Here is a 23,692-nt window from a genome sequence, read left to right on the forward strand (position 1 = left end):
TGGCGCAGACAACTTTCATAGTCTTCATTCTGGGATAAAAACATGAAGCCGGTAGGATCTGTCGTCTCAGCCTCTGTCTCTTTGACACTTATAGGCAGATTTACAAGGCACTTGCACCACGTTTATGCCGCCGTCACGCAACGGCGGCGTAAACGTGGCGCATCCCTGTGACCCATTTACAACGTGACGCATCTAGGCAGATGCGTCACGTTGTAAAGCCCTGCGCCACATGTGGGCATTCCGGCGCAGGGTGGGCGTTCCGGGGCAGGTGCGCCTCGCAAAAGTGCCTGCGTGAAATCTACAAGATTTCACGCAGGCACTTGTGCGACGCTGCTTCGTCAATTCCTTACGCCTGCTTGAAGCAGGCATAAGGACTGACGCAGCACGTTAAGTATAGGGCACACCCGAGCATTGCTGAAGTCGCGCCTCGCTTGCGACGCGAATGCAGCGATGCCCTTACGTCACAAGATGCGTCACGCATCTGCCTACCCTTGCACCACAGCGTGCCGCATTGTAAATGCGGCGCATCCGCCGTGCCACAAGGGTAGTTTTGCGTGACGCATTTGTTCTGGCGCATCCCTGCTGATTTACAGAGATGCGCCAGAACTCATAAATATGCCCCTTACTTCTTTCATGCGGCGACTTGATTGTGGGTGGGGGTATTGGTACCGCACCGTCTTTGTACAACATGGCACTACAACCTACAAAGACACCGTTAGTTTTAGCCTGAGTTGTGAGCTTTCATGCAAATTGTGTAACATTGTTCAATTCATGGGCATTCTGTATTACAAATGAACTGGAACTGCTATTTCAGCTGCTTTCAATGCATTGAGGGTCAATGTTTTTGATACACTAAGGGGCGGATTTACAAGCCCCTTGCGCCACTTTTGCATCACTTTGAACATGGGAAAAGTGACGCAAAAAGTGGCGCAAGGGACTTGTAAATCTGCCCCTAAGTCTTTGATGATTTATCAGTACATTCTCTGAGCATGACGGATCGTGAATTGAATTGTGACGTTGCCGCCGAGCTGGACCCCACTAGAAGAGGCAGCAGTTGAACTGATTCCACTGCTTCCGCCCTTGCGTGCTTCCTGTCGTTCCACCCCGAAGGGTCTTCACTTAAACCTTTCCACAGACTGTTGCGAGTCCCCAAAGGGCCCACTGTCAAGTTCAAGAAATACTTTATTCGGTTCAATTACAAAAACCATAAAAGTACAAGAACACACAAAAACGGTCCATGGGTCACCAGGCGACATAAAGACATAAAAATACAATATGAAAAGGGAGGGAGTACCCATTAAAATATGCAGCGCATGATGCCAAAATTTAAAAACAACAATATATACATCATTCTATAGTTAAAAAGAGCAACATGAGAGAATGTAAATCAAGACTTGATTCAAGTTACAATGGTCAATATTTACAGTAGATCATCTAGGACCAGTTAATCTTTTTACTAAGTCTCACCGCTATGGTTAAAAATTTAGCTACATTGTAAATTTCCCATATATCTACTAATAGTTGGAGATGCAATAAAGCTGGCTTGACTTGCCTAAACCCTTTCCCCTTTAGCAAGGGTATAATAAACTTTTTCCTGATGTCCTTAAAATAATCACAAAAAACCAGAAAGTGAACAGTATCCATAATCGAACAACCGTCACATTTGCACAAATCTAGATCAAGTGGCTTGGTCCAACCAGGACGGCCTGAAATTAACAGGTGGATTTTATCCAATCGGAACTTGGTTAGAAGATACCTATGGTTTTAGTTGTTGACAACCTTTAGGTAGAGTTCCAGATCATGACCAGAGGAAACAATCAGTTGGTGAGTCCTAACAGACGGCTTTAACAGCTCCAAGTCTTCTCTGTCCGTCCCTCGATTCATCAGAAAAGTGCTTTTGACCCACTTCAGATCTCCTTTCACTAAGTTAGATGGTTTATTAAACAATTCGGGCCGACCCAACTTTACACACATTTGCTGTAAGTATTTCAGCCAGGGGATCTTGTCCCAGTGATCTAGCATTAGACAATCTTTAAAAATTTTGTGATTCACTTCAAGTTACGAGTTAAGCCAGACTGATATCCATTTTAATAGGGGGGCCATGGCGATTCAATCCTCCAGATAATCCACACCGCATGCCTGATGGACTATGAAGCTGGCCGTGGATCTTTGCAGGGAAAGAATAATTTTAAGGAAGTTATCTTCTGTTACCTGAAGCGTTTTAACTGGCCTAAAACCCCACAGGTCAGCGCCATACATAGGGATGGCAATACATTTAGCAGCATATACCTTTAAGACTGCCTCCAGAGGTTTCACCCCTAATTTACGTGAAAAGCCCATCACCGCAGAGATAGAGCGCGCCAGGACCTTTTTTTTCTCCAGCATTTGGGGGTGCCACGTAGAGCAATCATCGAAAACAACCCCCAAGTAGGGAAATCTGGAGACTCTTGTCAATTTGTGTCCATTACAATGCAGTGTCATTACATTTTTCTTGGCCTTCCCTTTCTGGGCCACCACCATAACTTGGGATTTACCACAGTTAACACTTAAGTCAAGATTTATCATGAAATCAAAAAATGAGTTCAACAGGCTTTGGAGACCCACTGCAGTTCTAGCTAGGAGAGCAGCGTCGTCCGCATATAATAATGCGGGCAATAGGTACTTCCCTGCCCTCGAGATGTCCTTACACGCTGCACCCAGAACTCCACCCAGATCGTTTATATATAGTGTAAAAAGCAGGGGAGCAAGAATGCATCCCTGCCTTACACCATTGGTGATACTGATTTTACCAGTGCAGTTACCTTTTCTGTCATATCGTACCGTGGCTGTAAGGTCCCTATGGAGGTATGCTAAAAAATACACAATGTTAGGGTCTATTCCAATACTATTGCTGGCCCCACAACTTGGATCTGTTTACTCGATCAAATGCCGAGGACAGATCCATGAAGGCGATATACAGGGATCCTTGCTTCGCTATTGTGTACTTCCTAATAAGCATAAGCAATTGTAAATTCAGACTTTGGTCAATGGTACTACGCCCCTTTCTGAAACCGTACTGTAGAGGAGAGAGGGTATTGGTCTCCTCTAACCAATCAGTAAGTTTGCATAGGGCCACACTCCCTAAGACCTTTACTGCGGAATCGATAAGAGATATGGGGCGGTAATTGCCAGGGTCACCCCTGTCCCCTTTCTTATAGATGGGGACGATCACCGACTGGGACCATCAGCCTGATTCATGTACGGGCCGTTTTGCGTGGCCCTAATAGCGAATCATAGCGACTCGCTATTGAGGACACGCAAAACGGCATTCATGTAGGAATTGCTAAATCAATAGCGATTCCTACATGTTCTCTATTTGCGAGTAGCAATTTGCTACTCGCAAAAAAAGGAATAACTCCCCAATAATTCCTATGGGCCAAAAGGCCCATAGGAATGAATGGGGAGTATCCCTTATTTGCGAGTAGCAATTTGCTACTCGCAAATCAGATAGCGATTTTAAGGGTGCCCTGTAGCACCCCTAAAATGCACATTTGAACAGGTGTTGCGCACACACATGTCCAAAGGACATGTGTGTGTGCAACATGCAACTTAGAAAAATGCTTTTAAAAGCATTTTTCTATGTTTTTACTATTTACCGAGAGGTCTGACCTCTCGGTAAATAGCGGCCAAATTTTGCAAAATCGCAATTTTTTAAAGTGTCATGAATAGCATTTAAGGAATCTCTAATAGAGATTCCTTAAATGCTAATCCTCGCATATTAGCTAATTCTTCATTAGCGATTTTTGCATTTGGGATTGTGAATCCCAAATGCCAAAATTGCACTCGCAAAAGGCAAGATTCTGAGAATCTTGCCCTTTGCGAGTGCAATTTTGCTTCATGAATCAGGCTGCATGTCTCTGGAATTCCTGTTTTTGAAATTCTATTAAAAACATTTGCTAAAACTTTGGACCAGAAAGAAATATCAACTTTAAAAAGGTCGGAGGGAACGCCATCTGGCCCGGGGGCCTTATTACTAGTCATTTTACCAATGGCCACGGCCACCTCACCCTCTTCTACAGTTAAAGTGTAAGGCGATCTGGAAAAGGTGGTCAAGCCCTCTGCCCCCAAAAACTCCTGTTCATAGACAGACTTAAAGTGCAAGTGCCATTGGTCTTCTTGAATTCCACAATCCAGTTCATTATTACTAGAGTCAGCAAAATAGGGTTGGTTGACCACGGCCCAAAACTTGGCACTACTTTTCAACACATCAATTGATGTCAACTCAGCCCAAGCGTCCTCTCTAATCTCACGCCGCCTTCTTTCAACGACTGTCTTATATTCTTTCCTAAGGGTAGCCAGAAGCGATCTATCTACTGGTTTGGATTTAAGGGCCACTTTAAGTTTATGATTGGCCATAGAACAATTCTTATCAAACCAGCCTTCCTTCCCTTGTGCTTTGCCTTTACCCTGACGAGTCAGGTTGGAGACAATGTCGAGGCAAACCTTTCTATACGCCTCCACTACTTCACTGTCCCCCGCCTGGTCGTCCATACAAAGCTTTAGTTCCTCCCGGCTACTATTACAAAGATTACAAAAGAACTCCTCTGGAATTATCTTGCACCACTTGATTCTATGGGCTTGGTCAGTCAGCCGCATGTCGCATTTGTCCACCAAATTTAATCTGCTTTCCATAGCAAAAATTACATTTTTAACCCTTAATACAACTGGGTTATGGTCGCTAAAATGGGACCACACAACTGAATAACTAGTAATATGGCTTCCACAACTACTACTTAAAAAAATACAATCAATGACAGACCCGCTGCCATGTCCTGTAAATGTAGGAATGTCCTCATCACACCCATTGGGTAGTATCAGCCCATTTTCGGCCAACATGGTTTCCAAGAAAATACCCTGGTCTGAGTGCTCAAAATGAGTATTTTCCTCGTCCGGAGGACCAAATAGAAAATTAGAAGGACATTTGTCCTGACAGCCATGGGCGTTAAAATCCCCCATTAATATGATGGTACACTCAGACTCTGATGACTCTTTAAAGTTCAACAAAAAAGAATTTAACATCATCAGGTTACTAACTGAATGATCCCTATCAAAGGAGTTATAAAAACTCACTACCAGCACGTTATGAAAACACCTGTGGGTAATTTGGACCGCGAGGCAATAGGGACAGGCAGTAACTATTTCCGTATATGTACCCGGGATTTTAGCGGATATCAAAGTGACCAGGCCCCCTCTTGCTCGCCCCTGCGTAGAACTAACGGCTGGTAGAAAAAAAGTGGTAAAACCATCAACAGTAAGTGTGTTTTGTGTGTCCCAGGTTTCCTGTATGGCTATTATATCCATAGTGCCTATAAAATCCCTCCAGAAGGGGTCATCCACTTTACTCTTGAGACCAGCAATGTTCCATGTTGTCACAATTATCTCCCCCATTCCCAATACTTTATCCATTTTTTCGTGCGGTGAGGCCCCTTCTCCAACACCCTGATCATTAAATAAAATGTGATCAGTGTTTAACTCCTGCACAACCTGGATACTGTTTTCATTTTGTAAGGGAATAGGGGGAATATTTCGCATCAGACTGAGCGGTGTGCCCTGTTTTTGTCAATCAACCCAGTCCAAGTTTGACAAACACTCATATCGGTTAACCATTGGGATGTTAAAGTGGTTTTCATACCCATTCGCAGTCTGGGGGTAATAGTGTGGATGGCCATTTTGTAACCCTGTGGCAAACCCCCCTTGAATGGGTCTACCTCTTCTTATCTTGGCCAAGTTCCAGCCGTCCTCTCCGCCCTCATTCCACCCATAAGGTTGCATCTCCCATGGGAAATTAGACCTCCGTCTAGTTTTTTGTTCATGTGAGCCCCTTAACCAGCTCCATCTTTTGTCCACTTGGTTCACAGGCAGGTAGAAATAAGAGAGAGGCCTAGCAGTAACAGTACTCGCTTGATAGCGAGAGGTTCCTCTTCAGATATGTTCTACCACCTGTGGATTCTCGAAGGTTACCACGATACAGTCACCTTGTAAGTTTTTTCTATTCCCTCCCACCCATGGGGTTCTCTCCACCATTAAGATGTTGCTTGGGATATTTGGCGGTAGAGGGTAATTATTTGATAACCAGTGGCACACTTTGGGGCATATTATCAAGGGCTTTATCTCCACTTTTTTGGCTTTAAAAGCCAAGAAAGCGGAGATAAAATTATCTCCCTATTACCAAGCTGTCGCTAACACCAGTTAGCGGCAGCTAATAGGAGATAGTGACCATCTTGGGCCCCGCTTTGCATGTCAGTGATATTTATCACTAATGACATGCAAAGTGGGCGTGCCAAGATGTTAGCGACTGGAAACAGTCGCTAACATCGCTATCTCCTATTACCAAGTTTTGGAGATATTCGCGCTAAGCCCGAATATCTCCAAAAGCTAACACCTGCCCAGGAGCAGTTCTTAGCCATGTTATCCAATGGGAGGTGGATAACATGGCTAAGAGCATTTGCTCGATAATGCATGAATATCGCTGACTTTTCAGCGATATTCATGCATTGCGGCCGTTTTTTATCGCATTTGCGATAAACCTTGCTAATCGCAAGGTTTATCTGCGATAAAAATCGCCGATTTGCGGCGATAATTTTTGTCTCTAAACAAGTTAGAGACAAAAATTATCTCTATTGGTTGGTAATATGCCCCTTTGTTTTTTAATGTCTGGTAGGATTCTACATCAGTAGGTGAAATTTCCGTAACCCAGTCAAGATCACTACATAGGGGCAAGCATCAGGAGGGAGATGGATATTTCTTCGGGCCTCTACCTTGTCTCGTGGAGCCGAATCCAGATTTGGAATCAAAGGTATAGGGTCTTTAAATTTGACTTGGGGGGTTATCTTGGGCTTAGCTGGGTTCTGTGTTTCTTTAGGGTCAGGAGTCTCGGCTTTTGCACCTCCTGGGTTTGAGATATTACTAGGGTTCTTTGGCAGCATATTTTTGGCCGGGGCGACACTTTTATCAGCCAAGGGTAGCTTATTTACTGTGCTCGCACATGGGAGACCTTATTATTCAGGCTGAAACTAGGGGCACTTATATCCTTATGGATATTTTTCAACACTGTTTCTAGACAGCGTAGTCTAACCTCTATAGGTTCAAGGAGGGCCTTTAACATTTCAAAAATGTTATTGTTCGTCAAGCTTATCCCACTTCCATCCTGGTTAATTTTGGCCAGATTGATTTCTGCACCACTTAGTTCCAAAATTTCCTCCAAACTACTGTCTACAATTGTATCTTCCGGGAGGCTTAATGGTAGGCCAGCATTTACCGGATATGCCCCCCCCTTTGTCATTGACACATATTGCCAGGTCCCCGCTCACAGCCACAGGATCTAAGATGGTTGTATCCTGGTTATAGGTGGTTTTTACTTTCCTGCCTTTATGGGTGGTCGATTTGTTGGTCTTTTGTTTAGGAATTGCCCCCTCTTTCAACCCTCTTTGATTTATATCAGTGGCCACAGGTGGGTTATCCATCACTTCACTAACTATACTACCCTCTTTTAACAAAATGGGGTTAGGGGTGACCTCCAAACCCTGTTGACCCTGTTGGGAACTTGAAACATCATAATCCCCAGCGTAATCTACTCTGGCAAGGGTATTTGGGCGAGTCACGGTGTTTGGCGTACGTGCCTGGGCAATAAGACCTAAGGAGGATCTCTTAGCCGTAGCTAAATCTTGGGACACCCTTCTGTCCATTAAAACAATCCCTTCATCAATTAGGGCATTAGTGCGAACAATAAAATCGTCCAGGGTGCCAGTCAACTTTTTTGCTCCCCCTGCAGCCATACTTCTAGTCTCTCGACAATTCATAACAGACCTTGCTGCTACACGTTACTATAGCAGTTAAATGGGTTGTTGGAAGGGGCAATCTCAGAGGGCCAGGTTGTGCTCACCCGAACACCCCAAGATCCACCTCTCCCACAGAACTTGCCGAGTCTTGATTGTGAGGTCCTCGCCGGGGAGGACTTCGGGTCTAGGATCGTACACACTGAGCTCACACCACACTACGAACAGACACCACACCGGTGGGTTTTAGTAACAAGATCTTTATATAAGCAAATAGCGAGGTAGCACTCTTATGTACACAGGGGTCAAGGGACCACAAAGTCTTGGAGGATTCGGAAAGGGAGAAGCGGGACAGTCTTTTAGTCTCTGGGACAGTACGAGGCGTACCCTACGCACAGCTCTCAATCCTCGAGCCGGGGGGTAAGGGATGATGGTCGTACGGGCTGCTTCACCTCCGTCGAGTCGGCTCGGTCGTGATAGTGCTCTCGATGGTCCGGCCGGACCAGAGTACTCCTCGAGCCGCGAGGAGGTCAGCAGGACTCGATCTGGAGAAGTTCGTGAAGAGCCGCGACAGCGTCAGCAGGGCTCCGATGGTCTTAGTTCAGCTTGAGCCGCGACAGCGTCAGCAGGGCTCCGATGGTTCAGTTTAGCTTGAGCCGCGACAGCGTCAGCAGGGCTCGGATGATTCAGTTCAGCTTGAGCCGCGACAGCGTCAGCAGGGCTCCGATGGTTCAGTTCAGCTTGAATCGCGACAGCGTCAGCAGGGCTCCGATGGTTCAGTTCAGCTTGAGCCGCGACCGCGTCAGCCGGGCTCCGATGGTTACTAGTTCAGCTCGGGCCGCGACAGCGTCAGCAGGGCTCCGATGTTCAGGATGAGTCTTCTTAGGGTCAGCCGCGATCAGATCAGCAGGGCTTTAGGTCCAAGATACAACTGCCCGCTAGTTGTCGGGGGGGCCCAGTTATAGTCCTTCGGCTCTTTGATCTCCGGACCCTCGCAGGCGGAGGTCTCAAGCCCAGGGGGCTGGTCGTTGGCGAGGTCCGGCGGTGGGCTCTTTGATCCCTTTGAAAGATGGGTCCGGGAATTCCCAGACACCCAGCGGGTCTGGAGCCCGCCCTCGGGGAGGCCAGAGGGCGGATCGAAATTGGGCCACAGGGGAGGGCCAAAGGTGTGACAGATACCAGCCCCTCAGGGGAGGCCGGAGGTGCCCTCGAAACTCCCTGGCTTATCTCACTCGGGAGCCCTTTACCCCCCAGCCGGGACTGGCGCGCCGTTGGAGGATGGGTTTCACTGGGGCCGGGGTCCCGCTAGGCCCAGGGAGACAGGGATGTCGGGAAGGGAAGATGGCGTCCGGGCCTTGTGGGGCATGCAATGTTAGGCGCTCGGAGCCGGGAGCGGGACGGGGACATGCGGCCTGGTTGTGGTTTTACGGGGGTTTGGGCTCATCGGGGGTGAGGCGACCAGGCTGCTGGGTGCAGGCTATTCTCGCGGGGACGCTGCGCAGGGGCTCAGGGTGCAGGCCTACGCTCGCAGGGTTCTGAGGGACAGAGACGGGCCACGCCACGAGGCCGGGTCCAACACGCGTCCCCCCCAGCTGAAGGCGGGGAGAACTACCCATCCTCTTGGGGGTTCTCTTCGCTGAGGCGGAAGAATCGGGACAGGCCGTCTGCGTTGGCGTGGTCAACACCAGGCCGGTGCTCAACAGTGAAGTCCATCCCCTGGAGTGAGATGGATCAGCGCAGCAATTTGGGATTCTCCCCTCTCATCTGCATTAGCCACCGGAGGGGTCGGTGGTCGGTCTGGACCCGGAAGTGAGTACCGAACAGGTAGGGCCTCAGCTTCTTCAGGGCCCAAACCACCGCGAAGGCCTCCCGCTCGATGGTGCTCCACCTTTGTTCTCGAGGGAGTAGCCTCCGGCTAATGAATGCTACGGGTTGGTCTAGGCCGCTCTTGTTCACCTGGGACAGGACCGCTCCGATGCCATGCTCGGACGCGTCCGTCTGGACTACAAACTCTCGTGAGTAGTCGGGGGCCTGCAGGATGGGGGCGGTGCACATGGCGTCCTTCAGCGTTTCGAACGCCTCCTGGCAGGCGGAGGTCCAGCTGACTTTCTTCGGCTGATTCTTTGAGGTTAGCTCCGTGAGGGGGGCTACGATGCTGCCGTAACTCTTGATGAACCGGCGGTAGTACCCCGTGAGCCCTAGAAACGCCCGCACTTCCGCCTGGGTCGTGGGGGCCTCCCAGGCCACGATGGCATCGATCTTGGGCTGGAGGGGGGCTACGAGGCCGCTTCCGACCTGGTGCCCAAGGTAGATTACGGACCCTTGTCCGATCTGGCACTTGCTTGCCTTAATGGTGAGACCTGCCCCCTCAGGGCGGTCAGCACCGCCCGGAGGTGCCGGAGGTGCTCGGGCCAGTGGGAACTGTACACCGCGATATCGTCCAGATACGCAGCGCTGAACTCTTCCAACCCCGCCGGGACCTGGTTCACCAGCCTCTGGAAGGTGGCGGGGGCGTTCTTCATCCCGAAGGGCATCACCCGGAAATGGTAGTGACCATCCGGGGTGGAAAAAGCGGACCTTTCCTTAGCTCCCTCGGTGAGTGCGATCTGCCAGTATCCACTGGTCAGGTCGAATGTGCTAAGGAAGCGAGCAGCCCCGAGGCGATCGATAAGCTCGTCGGCTCGGGGGATGGGATGAGCATCGGTTCGGGTGACTGCGTTGAGCCCGCGGTAGTCAACGCAGAACCTAAGCTCGGGAACCGCACCGGGGGAGGCTGCCTTCGGAACCAGGACCACCGGGCTAGCCCATGGGCTGTCAGAGGCTTCGACCACCCCGAGGGCCAACATCTTCGATACCTCGGCCTTGATACAGGCCCGGACTCGGTCAGGGACGCGGTAGGCTCTGTGCCGTACCGGAGGGCTGTCCCCGGTGTCCACGTCGTGGACGCACCAGTTGGTGACGCCGGGGGTGAGGGAGAAGAGGTCTGAGAACTGTCCCAACAACTGGCGACAGTCCCCACGCTGCTCTGGAGAGAGGGAGGGGGAGAGATTCACTCCCTCTACGGAGCCATCTTTCTCTTTCGTGGACAGGAGATCGGGGAGAGGCTCCGTTTCTTCTTCTTCCCCATCGTCCGTGGCGAGGAGTAAACTCAACTCGGACCGGGCGAAGTGGGGCTTGAGGCGGTTCACGTGAAGGACCCGCAAGGGGTTCCTGGGGGACTCTACATCGATGAGGTAGGTCACTTGACTCTTGCGTTCGATCACTTTGAAGGGCCCTGTCCACTTATCTTGCAGGGCACAGGGCTCTACGGGGGCCATCACCCAGACCTGTTGTCCGGGCTAAAACTCGACCAGAGTGGCATTCTGGTCATACCACCGTTTCATTTCTTCTTGACTGGCCTCGAGGTTTGCCTCGGCCAGCTCTTGGAACTTCCTCGTCTGGTTCCGGAGGGCCAAGATGTATCGAAACACATCGGGAGGGGGCTCTGGGGCCGCCGCCTCCCACCCCTCCTTGACCAGGGTGAGGGGTCCCCGGACGGGGTGCCCGTAGAGCAGCTCGAAGGGGCTGAACCCCAGGACTTCTGGGGGACTTCGCGGTACGCGAAGAGGAGACAGGGGAGGAGGACGTCCCACTTACGTCTCAGGGTCTCTGCGAGACCCATGATCATCCCTTTGAGGGTCCGGTTGAAGCGTTCCACCAGACCGTTCCCCTGGGGGTGATATGGGGTGGTGAATTTGTACGTCACCCCACATTGCTGCCAGAGGGACTTCATGTATTTTGAGATGAAGTTTGTCCCTCGGTCGCTGACGACTTCCCGGGGAATCCCACCCGGGAGAAGATGGCCATGAGGGCCCGCCCCAACACGGGGGCCGGTACCGTCCGGAGGGGAATGGCTTCGGGGTAGCGGGTGGCATGGTCCACCAGCACTAGGATAAAGCGGTGCCCCAAGGAGGTCTGGGGGTCGAGGGGGCCCACGATGTCGATTCCCACCCTCTCAAAGGGGGTACTGACCACGGGGAAGGGTTGGAGAGGAGCCTTGCGCTTCCCTCCGCTCTTTCCGCTGGACTGACACGTGGGGGAGGACTTGCAGTGGCCTTCTACATCGGAGCGCATGCCCGGCCAATAGAAGTGGGTGACCAGGCGATGGTACGTTTTGTCTTGTCCCAAGTGTCCCGCCAGGGGTACGTCATGGGCCAGGTTCAGGAGAAAGCCGTGGAAGCGTAGGGGGACCACCAGCACTCGGCCGGACCCTAGTTCGGCGGACTTTTGTTCGCTATACAATAGGCCGTTTTCCCAATAGACAAAGTGGGAGCCGGACTGGTCACCGGCGGCCTGGGCGGCGGCCTGCTGCCGCGGCCCAACCAAGGAGGGACAGGAGGTCTGCTCTAGGCAGAATTCTTCTCGGGACGGGCCCCCTTCCTGGCGCCATTGGGCCAGCTCAGGAAGGTCGTCCAGGCTCGGAGTTGGTTCGACGCCAGGGCTGAGGGGGCCTGCGTCGGGGGGGAAGCTCTCTCCGGGGAACCGCTCGGGGATCTCGGAGGGTTCAGGGACCTCGGGGTCCTCAGGGGTCGCCGGTGCTGCCTCTAAGGTCGCCCCTTCGGGGGTGGCCCTTCGGGCGGTCATTGACCGGGTGCTCACACAGGCCCACTCGGGCAGGCCCACCATCTCCAGGTGGGTCCTTTTCTCAACCCGCTGCCATGGGGAGCTCTCGAGATCGTTGCCGAGCAGGCAGTCCACAGGCATGTCTGAGCGGACTGCCACTCGTAACTCCCCAGAGACGCCCCCCCATTCGAACGGGACTTGAGCTATCCGGCAGGTGCGGACGGAGTTATCAGCTGCGATCACCCTGCAGGAGATGTGGGGAACAATCTGGGCCTCGGTGACGAGGTGCCGTTTGACGGCGGTGATGCTGGCCCCAGTGTCTCGGAGCGCCCCTATGTGATGGCCATTGACAGTCACCTGCTGTCGGTACTTCTCTGTATTGTCGGGTAGGGGAGCTCCGGGGACCATTTCCCTATTCCCCAGGGAGACTAACATCATAGCCGCGGGGTCTGCGCCCTCAAACTCCTCTTCTCCCTCCTCTTCTTCTAGGGCTACTGAGGTGATGTGGTGCGCTGGGGGGCCTGCAGCGGCAGGTTTCTTGAACAAAGGGCAGCGGGGGTCATTGGCATAGTGCCCTGGTTGTTGGCAATGGTAGCAGGCTTGACTGACTCGGGGCCCTGGCTTAGCTGGGGGAAACCCTGCGCGCGCTGTGGGAGGCGAGGTGCCGGGCTGGTTTCTGGGGGGACTACGCGGAGACCCTACCTGGGAACCCCTCTGTCTGTTCTGATTCCCCCCTCCCCTCTGGCGGGACGACCCCTGTTCATTTCGGCCAGGATCTCCCCCGGGCCCCCGGGGGACTCTGGTGCTCACCCAGCGATCGGCCTCGACGGCCAGTTTCCGGGGGTCAGCCAACTTGCTGTCCAGGAGGTGCTGTCGGAGTTCCACAAAGCAATTCAGGGACAAATGCTCATATGCAATGAGGTCGATGAGCCCCTCGAAGGTGGATACTTTGCTGCCCTTGATCCACCCTTCCAGGGCCCGGCTGTAGAAATTGACATATTCCACCCAGGTGGTGCCAGGGATCTTCTTACAGTCTCTGAAGCGTTGGCGGTACATTTCTGGGGTGAGCCCGTACCTTGTGAGGAGGGCCTCTTTCATGTGGCTGTAGGAGGTCTGTTCGGCAGACGGTAGGTCGAGTAGGGTGTCTCTCCCCTCACTCAGGAATCGACCCCACAGCCCGGCTCCCCAATCTTTCTGCGGAACTCGGTGGGAGGTCATGGCGACCTCGTAGGCCTTGAACCATTGCTGGATGTCATCGTTCTTATAATATTCTTTGACAACATCCTTGGGGATGTGGACCTTGGGTTCCACCGGGGGAACAGACTCTCGGGTCGCTGCTGTTTTGTTGCCTTCGTTCCGGGCTTTTAGTTCTATTTCCAATATGCTGCGCTCGTGCTCCAGCTGGAGCTTCTTTCCGTCGTGTTCTCGTTGGAGCTTCTTCTCTTCCAGTTCTCCTTGCAGCCGCAGCTGCTCGATGGCTAGCTTTTTCTCGGCCAGCTTGAGTTCTCCTTCCATTTTCAGACGGGCTAGTTCTAGTTCGTGGTTTCGGTCGCGTTCTCGGTCGGTCATTTCTTCTCGAGACAGACCTCTCTCCGTGCTGGATGTCCGCGTCGGGGACTCTGTTCTTTCTCGCTCTGGGGCGTGGGTTTCGATCAGGGGGGCTCCCCCTCCATCGGCTTCTGTCGGTGCTGGAGGTTGTGCTCCGGCCTCCACCCAGGCTGTTAGAGCTTGTTGGAAGTCCTCTTTGGTGTTTAATCCCGTTGACGGGATACGGAGATCTTTGCAGAATTGCTTGAGCTCTCGGTGCGAATAGTCTCCCAGAAGCTCCATCTGGAAGGTGGTCTTGTCGGTCGTGACGCTCATGGCTGCTTCTTCGTTCGGGTAGTGTGTCAATACTGTACGATCCCTAGACGTAGGTTCTTATCGCGACGCTGCCACCAATGTTGGAAGGGGCAATCTCAGAGGGCCAGGTTGTGCTCACCCGGACACCCCAAGATCCACCTCTCCCACAGAACTTGCCGAGTCTTGATTGTGAGGTCCTCACCGGGGAGGACTTCGGGTCTAGGATCGTACACACTGAGCTCACACCACACTACGAACAGACACCACACCGGTGGGTTTTAGTAACAAGATCTTTATATAAGCAAATAGCGAGGTAGCACTCTTATGTACACAGGGGTCAAGGGACCACAAAGTCTTGGAGGATTCGGAAAGGGGGAAGCGGGACAGTCTTTTAGTCTCTGGGACAGTACGAGGCGTACCCTACGCACAGCTCTCAATCCTCGAGCCGGGGGGTACGGGATGATGGTCGTACGGGCTGCTTCACCTCCGTCGAGTCGGCTCGGTCGTGATAGTGCTCTCGATGGTCCGGCCGGACCAGAGTACTCCTCGAGCCGCGACGAGGTCAGCAGGACTCGATCTGGAGAAGTTCGTGAAGAGCCGCGACAGCGTCAGCAGGGCTCCGATGGTCTTAGTTCAGCTTGAGCCGCGACAGCGTCAGCAGGGCTCCGATGGTTCAGTTCAGCTTGAGCCGCGACAGCGTCAGCAGGGCTTGGATGATTCAGTTCAGCTTGAGCCGCGACAGCGTCAGCAGGGCTCCGATGGTTCAGTTCAGCTTGAGCCGCGACAGCGTCAGCAGGGCTCCGATGGTTCAGTTCAGCTTGAGCCGCGACCGCGTCAGCCGGGCTCCGATGGTTACTAGTTCAGCTCGGGCCGCGACAGCGTCAGCAGGGCTCCGATGTTCAGGATGAGTCTTCTTAGGGTCAGCCGCGATCAGATCAGCAGGGCTTTAGGTCCAAGATACAACTGCCCGCTAGTTGTCGGGCGGGCCCAGTTATAGTCCTTCGGCTCTTTGATCTCCGGACCCTCGCAGGCGGAGGTCTCAAGCCCAGGGGGCTGGTCGTTGGCGAGGTCCGGCGGTGGGCTCTTTGATCCCTTTGAAAGATGGGTCCGGGAATTCCCAGATGCCCAGCGGGTCTGGAGCCCACCCTCGGGGAGGCCAGAGGGGGGATCGAAATTGGGCCACAGGGGAGGGCCAAAGGTGTGACAGATACCAGCCCCTCAGGGGAGGCCGGAGGTGCCCTCGAAACTCCCTGGCTTATCTCACTCGGGAGCCCTTTACCCCCCAGCCGGGACTGGCGCGCCGTTGGAGGCTGGGTTTCACTGGGGCCGGGGTCCCGCTAGGCCCAGGGAGACAGGGATGTCGGGAAGGGAAGATGGCGTCCGGGCCTTGTGGGGCATGCAATGTTAGGCGCTCGGAGCCGGGAGCGGGACGGGGACATGCGGCCTGGTTGTGGTTTTTCGGGGGTGAGGCGACCAGGCTGCTGGGTGCAGGCTATTCTTGCGGGGACGCTGCGCAGGGGCTCAGGGTGCAGGCCTACGCTCGCAGGGTTCTGAGGGACAGAGACGGGCCACGCCACGAGGCCGGGTCCAACATGGGTCAACACCATGTTATGTTTGCCAGCCCTTAGTCATTAAAAAATAAACAACAGTGACAGGAAAAATCAGAATGCACCCCAGTTAGTTAGGATAAATGTATATAGGGGGCAAACAGCTTACGGTTCAGATGTCCAATAGTCCAATAGTCAGTGGGTTAATGGAAATCGAGCAGGGTGTATGGCCCAGGCCAGGCTCCTCAGGCCTCTGAGGGCCACAGAGGGCCCGCCCTTTGCCCGGGCTTAGCCCCGCGCTGTGTCCCGCTCGCGTCCCGCTACGCAGAGGGGGTGATGGTGTTTTATGCGCCTCCGGGCGCCTGTTGCGGCGTCACTGGGAGCGCCCCCGCAAAGGCTCCTGGGGATTGAAGTCCCCCCACTCGGCGGCCGCTCTGGTGGAGAAAGGCAGCGGCGGGGGGGACTCGGCTCCTGCTGCTGGTCTCGTTTTGGTCTCGTTCCCGGTCCTGGCAGCACGGACACAGTGGCAAGAAATGTGTGGCAAGTTTAAAATGTTGCGTTTGGGCCCACTGTCATTTCCCCCTATGGTAGCCTAACTACACATGTTGTCGGCTGCTTTTGCTTTGCACACGTCACGAGGTAACACGCTTGTTTTTGTGCCTTTCTGTTATTTTAGAAAAAGGTTGCACATGTTTTATTAGCCAGCTCTTCTGCTGGGAGTCAGTCTGAACGTTTCGTCCAAGGCCGAGACTTGCCATTTTCAAAATAGAGAGAAGAATTTCTAGCAGGTGAAAGGTCCGGGAACAAGCTCACCAGCTCTGCACAATTTGAGATGCAGACCAGCTAATGGCAAATGCCAGGTATGACACGTAGTATCATCCGAGAGATCACTGATATATTATTGTGAGGCCAGGCTTATGCAGATGCACCGTTAACCATGATAGGGCTTTTCATTGTGTACGGTTACTTAGTGAAGCTAATTACACTACTAAGTTTTGTATGCTTTATAGTTGCAGCACGGTTGCTTCATAATAGTGCACAATAGTTTCAATAGATATTGTAAACTGTTCTTGTGTCTTATTTATGTTTATTATGGACATGCCGGAGTGAGAGAATGAGAGGTGATGACCTGTTACCGTGGGTCCCTGAGGGGACTAGAGTGTTGTGTTCTAGAGTGCCAACTTACCTGTTACCATCATCATTCAAAACTTTATTTCGGTTCGATTAAACCATAAAAGCACATGTAATTTACACAATTTACAATTTCAGATATGGCAATATGAGCAGGAATATCCACTCATCTCATTATCAGTGCAATCATTCATTGTAAAAATTCATGCTCATGGGAAAAAGATTTACTAAAATTAGATACAAGTTAAAAATTTAAATTAAATATTGCATTTAAAACAATTACATTTCCCTTAGTCTACACATCTCGTGAAAATGGCGCAAGACCATCTCCTCTAGAACTAACAAAAGGTCTACAGCTTAAACTTAACTTCATAATTATAGTGCTCTAATCTTTAGGAAGCAGCTTCTTACGAATATGTCACATAAAAAACAAGAACTTGGCTACAGCAGTCACAAAAACTGGGTCAGTATCTGTCTTTAAAATCCTATAAAAGACAAGATAAATTCTAATGCCCAAATTGTTACATAATTGGATAATCCAATTCTTCCTAATTGTTTTATGTGCCGCACAGAAGAGGATAACATGAATAGCAGTTTCCTCTTCGTTTAGGCATCCAGGGCAAGGATGGGTAGAGCTGCTCGCCCACTTATCTGTGATTGCATTGAGAGGTAAAGTTCCATAGCTAAATTGGAGATACAATTTCTTGGCCAATGTTGGTTGAATGAGATCTATCACCTCTTCAAATGTATAGAATGGCTTAATATCCATAAAGGCATACGACAGGCTTGAGGTATTTAAAGACTGAAACAGTTTCATTAGATCATGCTCCTTTATCATATTCGCCAAGGTTTCCTTAGGAGTAGCTGGACAAGATTCCTCTGGATTTGACCATAGGCTGTTCATGCCCATCCGGGTAAAAAAGTGTCTTATATAATACAGCTAAGGAATTCTCCCAGCCCCCAGAGTTGCCGTAAGCACCCTTAGTTCATCCTGGTAGTTAGCCAACTCTGGAGTACTCCATAGCCTCCGCCAGTAAAGTAATGGGCGGGAGGCAATTACATCCACAATTGGCCGAATGTTTAAATCCATTCTTAATGGCACTAAAGGAGTGTTTCTAGGAAGACTCAAGATTTGCCTAATAAAGTTATTTTCAATAATTGTTAAGTCATTCGATGTGGTATGCCCCCAAAGTTCTGCCCCATATAACGATGCTGACCTTGCTTGAACATTGTACATTTCTAGAGGAGGGCTTAAAATATTTAAAACACAACTTTTAAAATACCCCCCACAGCCTGTGTTAGTTTTAAATTTGCTCTGGTCTTCTGTGGACCCCACCTCATTTTGTCATTCAGAGATAAAACCCAAATACTCGAAGATCGGCACCCTTTCGAGGGGTCTACCCTTCATCATCGGGATGGGGCAATTGGTGGTGCTGGCATTAAAGACCTGGGGGCATATTTACAAGCCCCTTGCGTCGCTTTTACGCCACCGTGGCAGCGCAAAAGATGCACCATGGTGCGGGGTATTTACAATGTGACGCAACTCCTAGATGGGTCACGTTGTAAAGCCCTACGCCAGAAGAGGCGTACCATCGCAGGGGGAGGCGTTCCGGTGCAGGAACGCCTCCCAAAAGTGGCTGAGTGAAATCTACAAGATTTCACTCAGTCACTTTTGGGCCCCTGCTGCGTCAAAACCCTGCGCCTGCTTGAAGCAGGCGTAAGGATTGACGCAGCATTATGAACATAGGGCCCCCCTGATCATTGCTGCAGCAATGCACCGCTTTGATGGCACAGATGCATCACGCATCTGTGCCGTTTTTGCCCCATGGTACGCCGCATTGTAAATGCGGCGCACCATGGTGGCGGAGCTGCGGCGTAAATTAACTGGTGCATCCCTGGGGATGCGCCAGTTATTGTAAATCTGCCCCCATATACTTAGTCTTGTTGATGTTGATAACTAGGCTCCTTTTCTTACAGAACTGGACAAACTGGTTTAACACCCGCTGCATACCTATTGCTGACCTTGAGAGCAGCAGGGTGTCGTCCGCAAACATAAGAGTGGGAAATCTTTGGGAGGCCAGTTTTGGAGAGTCTATATCCTTGATGGTAAGGAGGTCTTCTATCAAGCCAATGAGGAAGAGGGAAAAGAGTGTCGGGACGAGTACACAGCCCTGCCTCACCCCCTTCACGACCGGGAACGGGGCTGTCCGCTGGCCATTCTTGCCATATCTCACTCTCGCAAAAGTCTCTTCGTGGAGTCTTTTTAGCTGATAGCATAGGTATGGCGGAACCCCCATATCAAGCAATATGCTCCATAGTTGGTTTCGGTCCACCATATCAAATGCTGATTTTAAGTCCACGAAAGTTAAGTACAAACTATCACCTTCCAGAACAATATGCCGCCAGCACAATATCTGGAGCCTAAATAGTTGATCTATTGTTGATGTTCTGGCCCGAAATCCCGCTTGTAGCGTAGTCAGAATGTTATTGTCACTAATCCAGTCCTGTAAACGTTGAAGAAGGACCCTTGCATAGATTTTTTGCGATACATCGATAAGGTTAATAGGCCTATAGTTAGCAGGTTCCAGCGATGATCCCTTTTTAAAAATAGGGATAATCTCCGCCCCCAACCACGTGCAGGGTAATCATAGAGCACGGAAAATTGCATTGAATATTAATAAAAGGTAGGGTATCCATACCACCTGTTCATCTCTGAAGAGATCACCCAGTATCTTATCTAAGCCAGGTGCTTTGTTCATTTGAAGCTTAGACAGGGCAGTCTGGACCTCAGCTGTTGTACATGGCGGTATACACCACGTGGGGTCCGATATTAAAAGGCTTGGCGGGAGTTCACTTGCCTCAGATACTAAATTTGAGTACAAGTCTCTAAAATAAAGGCGCCATGTTTCCTCAGAGATATTTATATCAATGGTAGACTTGCCCTCTGGTTTCCCTGTATGGACAAGGTTCCAGAAGGTCCGCGGTTCCTTTGCTTCAAAGGCAGACTTAATTGCCTGCCAACGTTCTACTTCCCACTCCGATTTTGCGTTAAAAATAATTCGTTTGTAGGCATGCCTTGCTTCTACAACGCATGCCCTATTTCCTTGTTTGAGAGCCATGAGCAATTCGCACTTTGCTTTCCTACAACCCCTGTTATATCAGGGGCTCCTATCGCCCAAAGATTTGTGCTTAAGAGGCTTTGTGTTATAAAAGAAAGCCTTGAGGGATACCACTAAATCCTGATGAAGTTCACCTAAGTCCACACATAACCCACTTCGGATGGAGTTCCCTTGCGCTTGTGCTTTACTCGCTTTTTCGGGGAAAGGGATTATATTTTCATATAGTTTTGCCATATTATCCCCAGAATGTTTGATGGTCGCCCAACGTATACACCTCCCTCCATCTACAATTCTAATTTCCCTACTTGGGGAGCTTTCCATACTTTGTTCTGCTTCTGGCATGAAGTAATCCATCAGAATAACTAGTGGATTATGCCCACTTTCCATTCACTGGGTAACACAGAAATCTAAGATTTTTTGCCACACCTCTATACTAACTAAGATGTAGTCAATAACTGATGCATGACCCAGTCCTCTGTACGTGGTCTGACCTGGGTTATCACCCTGAAACCTCCCATTACACGCCCTTAAGGAGAACATGTGGGTAAGGGAAATCATTTGCAGTACCAGTGGGGACCAGCTCTTTACTGGATACATATTTGAGGCTGGGACGAACCAGGTTTCGCCTTCTTCAGTAGTGATCGGTTGCACGCCGTTTAAAGGCTCATAATGACAGTTAAAATCTCCACCGATCATGAATACAACATCACCCGGGAGAGAGTTCAGAAGCAATGTCAGGGAATCCAGGGTTTGAGAGGTACCAGCATACCGTGTTGACCGAGAGTAGATGTTAATAAGTGCTAGTTTCTGAATGTTATTGTGGGTCAACAGGATACATTTTATATCGGGGGAGTTAGTAACAACTCTTTTTGCGTGAATCCTAGATGTGTCCCTACCCAGATACAAAGGTCTACCTTTTGGGCACTTAGTAGCTGGCTCGTGGAAAGATAGATATCCCATTCTATGGATAGGAGTAACAGCCCATGTCTCCTGGAATAAACAGATCCCATGGAGGTCGACAAAAGCACACCACTCCGGTGAATCTAGTTTTGCCGACAACCCAGCGATGTTCCAGGACAACACTTTAAGGCCTCCTGTTGGCCCCCCGGGCCCAATCCCCTCAGTTAACTGTATAACCTAGCTCTCTGGTCTACCCTTTAGATTACTTAGCAAGCGCAGGAGGTGATAGTTGAGGGCTGCCTCCAGTGGTAGTGGGTACTATAGATTTATCCGCCAATGTCACTTGGCCATCATAATCAACATCTGCATCGCTAGCACCCAGATAGAAACTTCCTTTAACATTCTCACCTTCCTCTCTAGACACTAAAAGTTCTTTAGATCCAACGATCCCACCTTTATTTTCAATCCTCACCATCTCCTGAATAGTGTGTACAGGTTTAGATGGAAGCGATAATGGTCAGTCCACCTGTTCCAGTCCACTAAACCTATTACTTACAGGGAACCCCAACTGATACTCATTACCCCGCCTCCTACCATGTCCTCCTGCTTCATCCCTAGTTCCAGATTGAATTTGCCAATCACTATGATTATCAGGACAGAAAGGGATAGGGATGAAAGTTGGACGAGGGTAAAAATAACCTAGCCCCAATGATTGAATTGTCGTATCGGAATTCCTAAGGGAACCCCTACAAACATGATCAACTGCCCTACAATCCTTGAAATTAATCACAATACAATCCCCATCCACGTCTTTTGGTCTACATCCAACCCAGCTGACTTTTCTAGCAAACAGAATCTGGCTTCGTACATTACTTGGCAGGGGCCTGTTTATATTCAGCCAATGGATTACTTTGTTTTTTAATTCCATATAAGTTTCAGTTCTGTTTGTATCCAGTTTGGGGACCCCAACTAATGCAATGACATAGGGTGTACTTTCTGGCGGAAGATCTGTCCGTTGCAAGTCTAAGTTAGGATTTCCATCCTTCAGTTGGCTTGAGGAGATTTTTTACTGGAGATTTCGATTTTAGCACTTCTGCACGTCGCAGTTCGTCAGCGGTGTCTTTGTCGTAGTTACAAGGTCCTACCAATCTGGGTAGTTGAATTGGACTTGCCACGGGGTGGGTTTGAGGGACATATCATTGGATGTGCAGGGCTAGTAGCGACTACTGCAGTTCTTACCATGGGTTGTACCGTTTTAGTCATCACATTTTCCATATAGGCCTTGCTCTTTTTTACCAGCTCCTCTATAGTCACTAGCCTTTGTTCAATCGAGGACAGTCTTCCTTCTAGGGGCAGAAGCATAGAAGCCATTAGGACACTTAGTTTTTCCAAAAGCAATTCTTCATTAAAGGGAAATATGGGTGTAGTACTAGCATCTACTCTGGGATCACTTAAAGGGAGGTGTTCATTTTCTATTGGCTCTGGGGTGGAAGCCCTTTGAGAAATGTTGGGTTTGGACTGCTTTGGTCTTCTACCCCGTAGTGGGGCCCCCGTCCGCTTCCCTTTTGGGATGGCTCCTTCTTTGAGGGTATTAGACTCCAAAATGTTACTTGAATCTTCCCCAGCAATTACTGCCTTCTCAAGTATCACAATATTCGTTAGACAGTCGTTCCCACCTTCCAAATTTGTCAGGTTCCCACTCAACGGTTTTAACGCTCCTGGTTGCCCTGCATTGACCCCAGTGTGGGGAACAAATTCTGGAGTACGGGATTGAGCCAAAGGACCCCGCGAGGATCTCTTAGAGAAAGCCGGATCCAGAGAAAGACGGCGTTCTGTGATAGATATTTCTTTTTCCAGAACCGAAGATGCCCGCAAAATTAATTGGTTCAAGTTCCCGGCTACATGCCCTGCCGTTGTTGGTTTCATACCTCGACGACTCGCCATTACCCCCAATGGTGGAATATAAGGTCATCAAATACTTACACCTCCCAGAGTAGGCGTTAGACAGTAGGCCCAGTTCGGTCTCCTACGGGCAACAACGGGCTTAAACGGGCCCGCCCTTGGCCCGACGTGACCCGCGCGTGGTCCCGCGACGCGGGGGCTCTCGTCACTTTTAAGCGCCTCGGGCGCAGAATTTGCAGCAACCTCTGGAAAGGATAGGAGGGCAAGTGAGGCACTATGGGCTAGTCTGGATTGATGTCCAGAGGTACTGATGTGGTATGGTGACTCAGGGGCATATTATAAGAACTGTCCAGGGAGGACCTGGCCTGGCAGTTCTGTCTGGACTGTTCCATGAGGCACAGGGTCAATACTGATTTGCATATGGTTAAGTCCAAACTGGAATGGCATGGAGAGCAAATAAATGATGGATTCGGATCTGTGTCCTGGGGTGAATGTATGACATTGTTTTGAATTCCATCTGTCATTTGCCCATTTTGCACTCGGTGAGGGGACCAGGTCTCAATTGGTCACCTGAGGGAGCCCACATGGTAGTGCTCCCTCATCATCAGTTGTTATGTGGGACTCCATTCCTCCTCCTCCTACCGCCCCATGCCCCAAGGCATGGATTCCAGGGCTCCAGATGGGCAGTGGCATGGTTTGGGGCATTCTTCCCTCCTTGTAGCCCCAAACAACCTCCCCACCCCTGCTCACAGTCAGGACCTGGTGTTCATTAACGGGATGTCAGGCATTCATCCCTCCTCCTACCCCAACACCCTCTCCCACCTCAGGCATGGAG

Source organism: Lissotriton helveticus, chromosome 1_2 (assembly GCF_964261635.1).
Source record: "Lissotriton helveticus chromosome 1_2, aLisHel1.1, whole genome shotgun sequence".
In the NCBI taxonomy this organism is placed as follows: domain Eukaryota; kingdom Metazoa; phylum Chordata; class Amphibia; order Caudata; family Salamandridae; genus Lissotriton; species Lissotriton helveticus.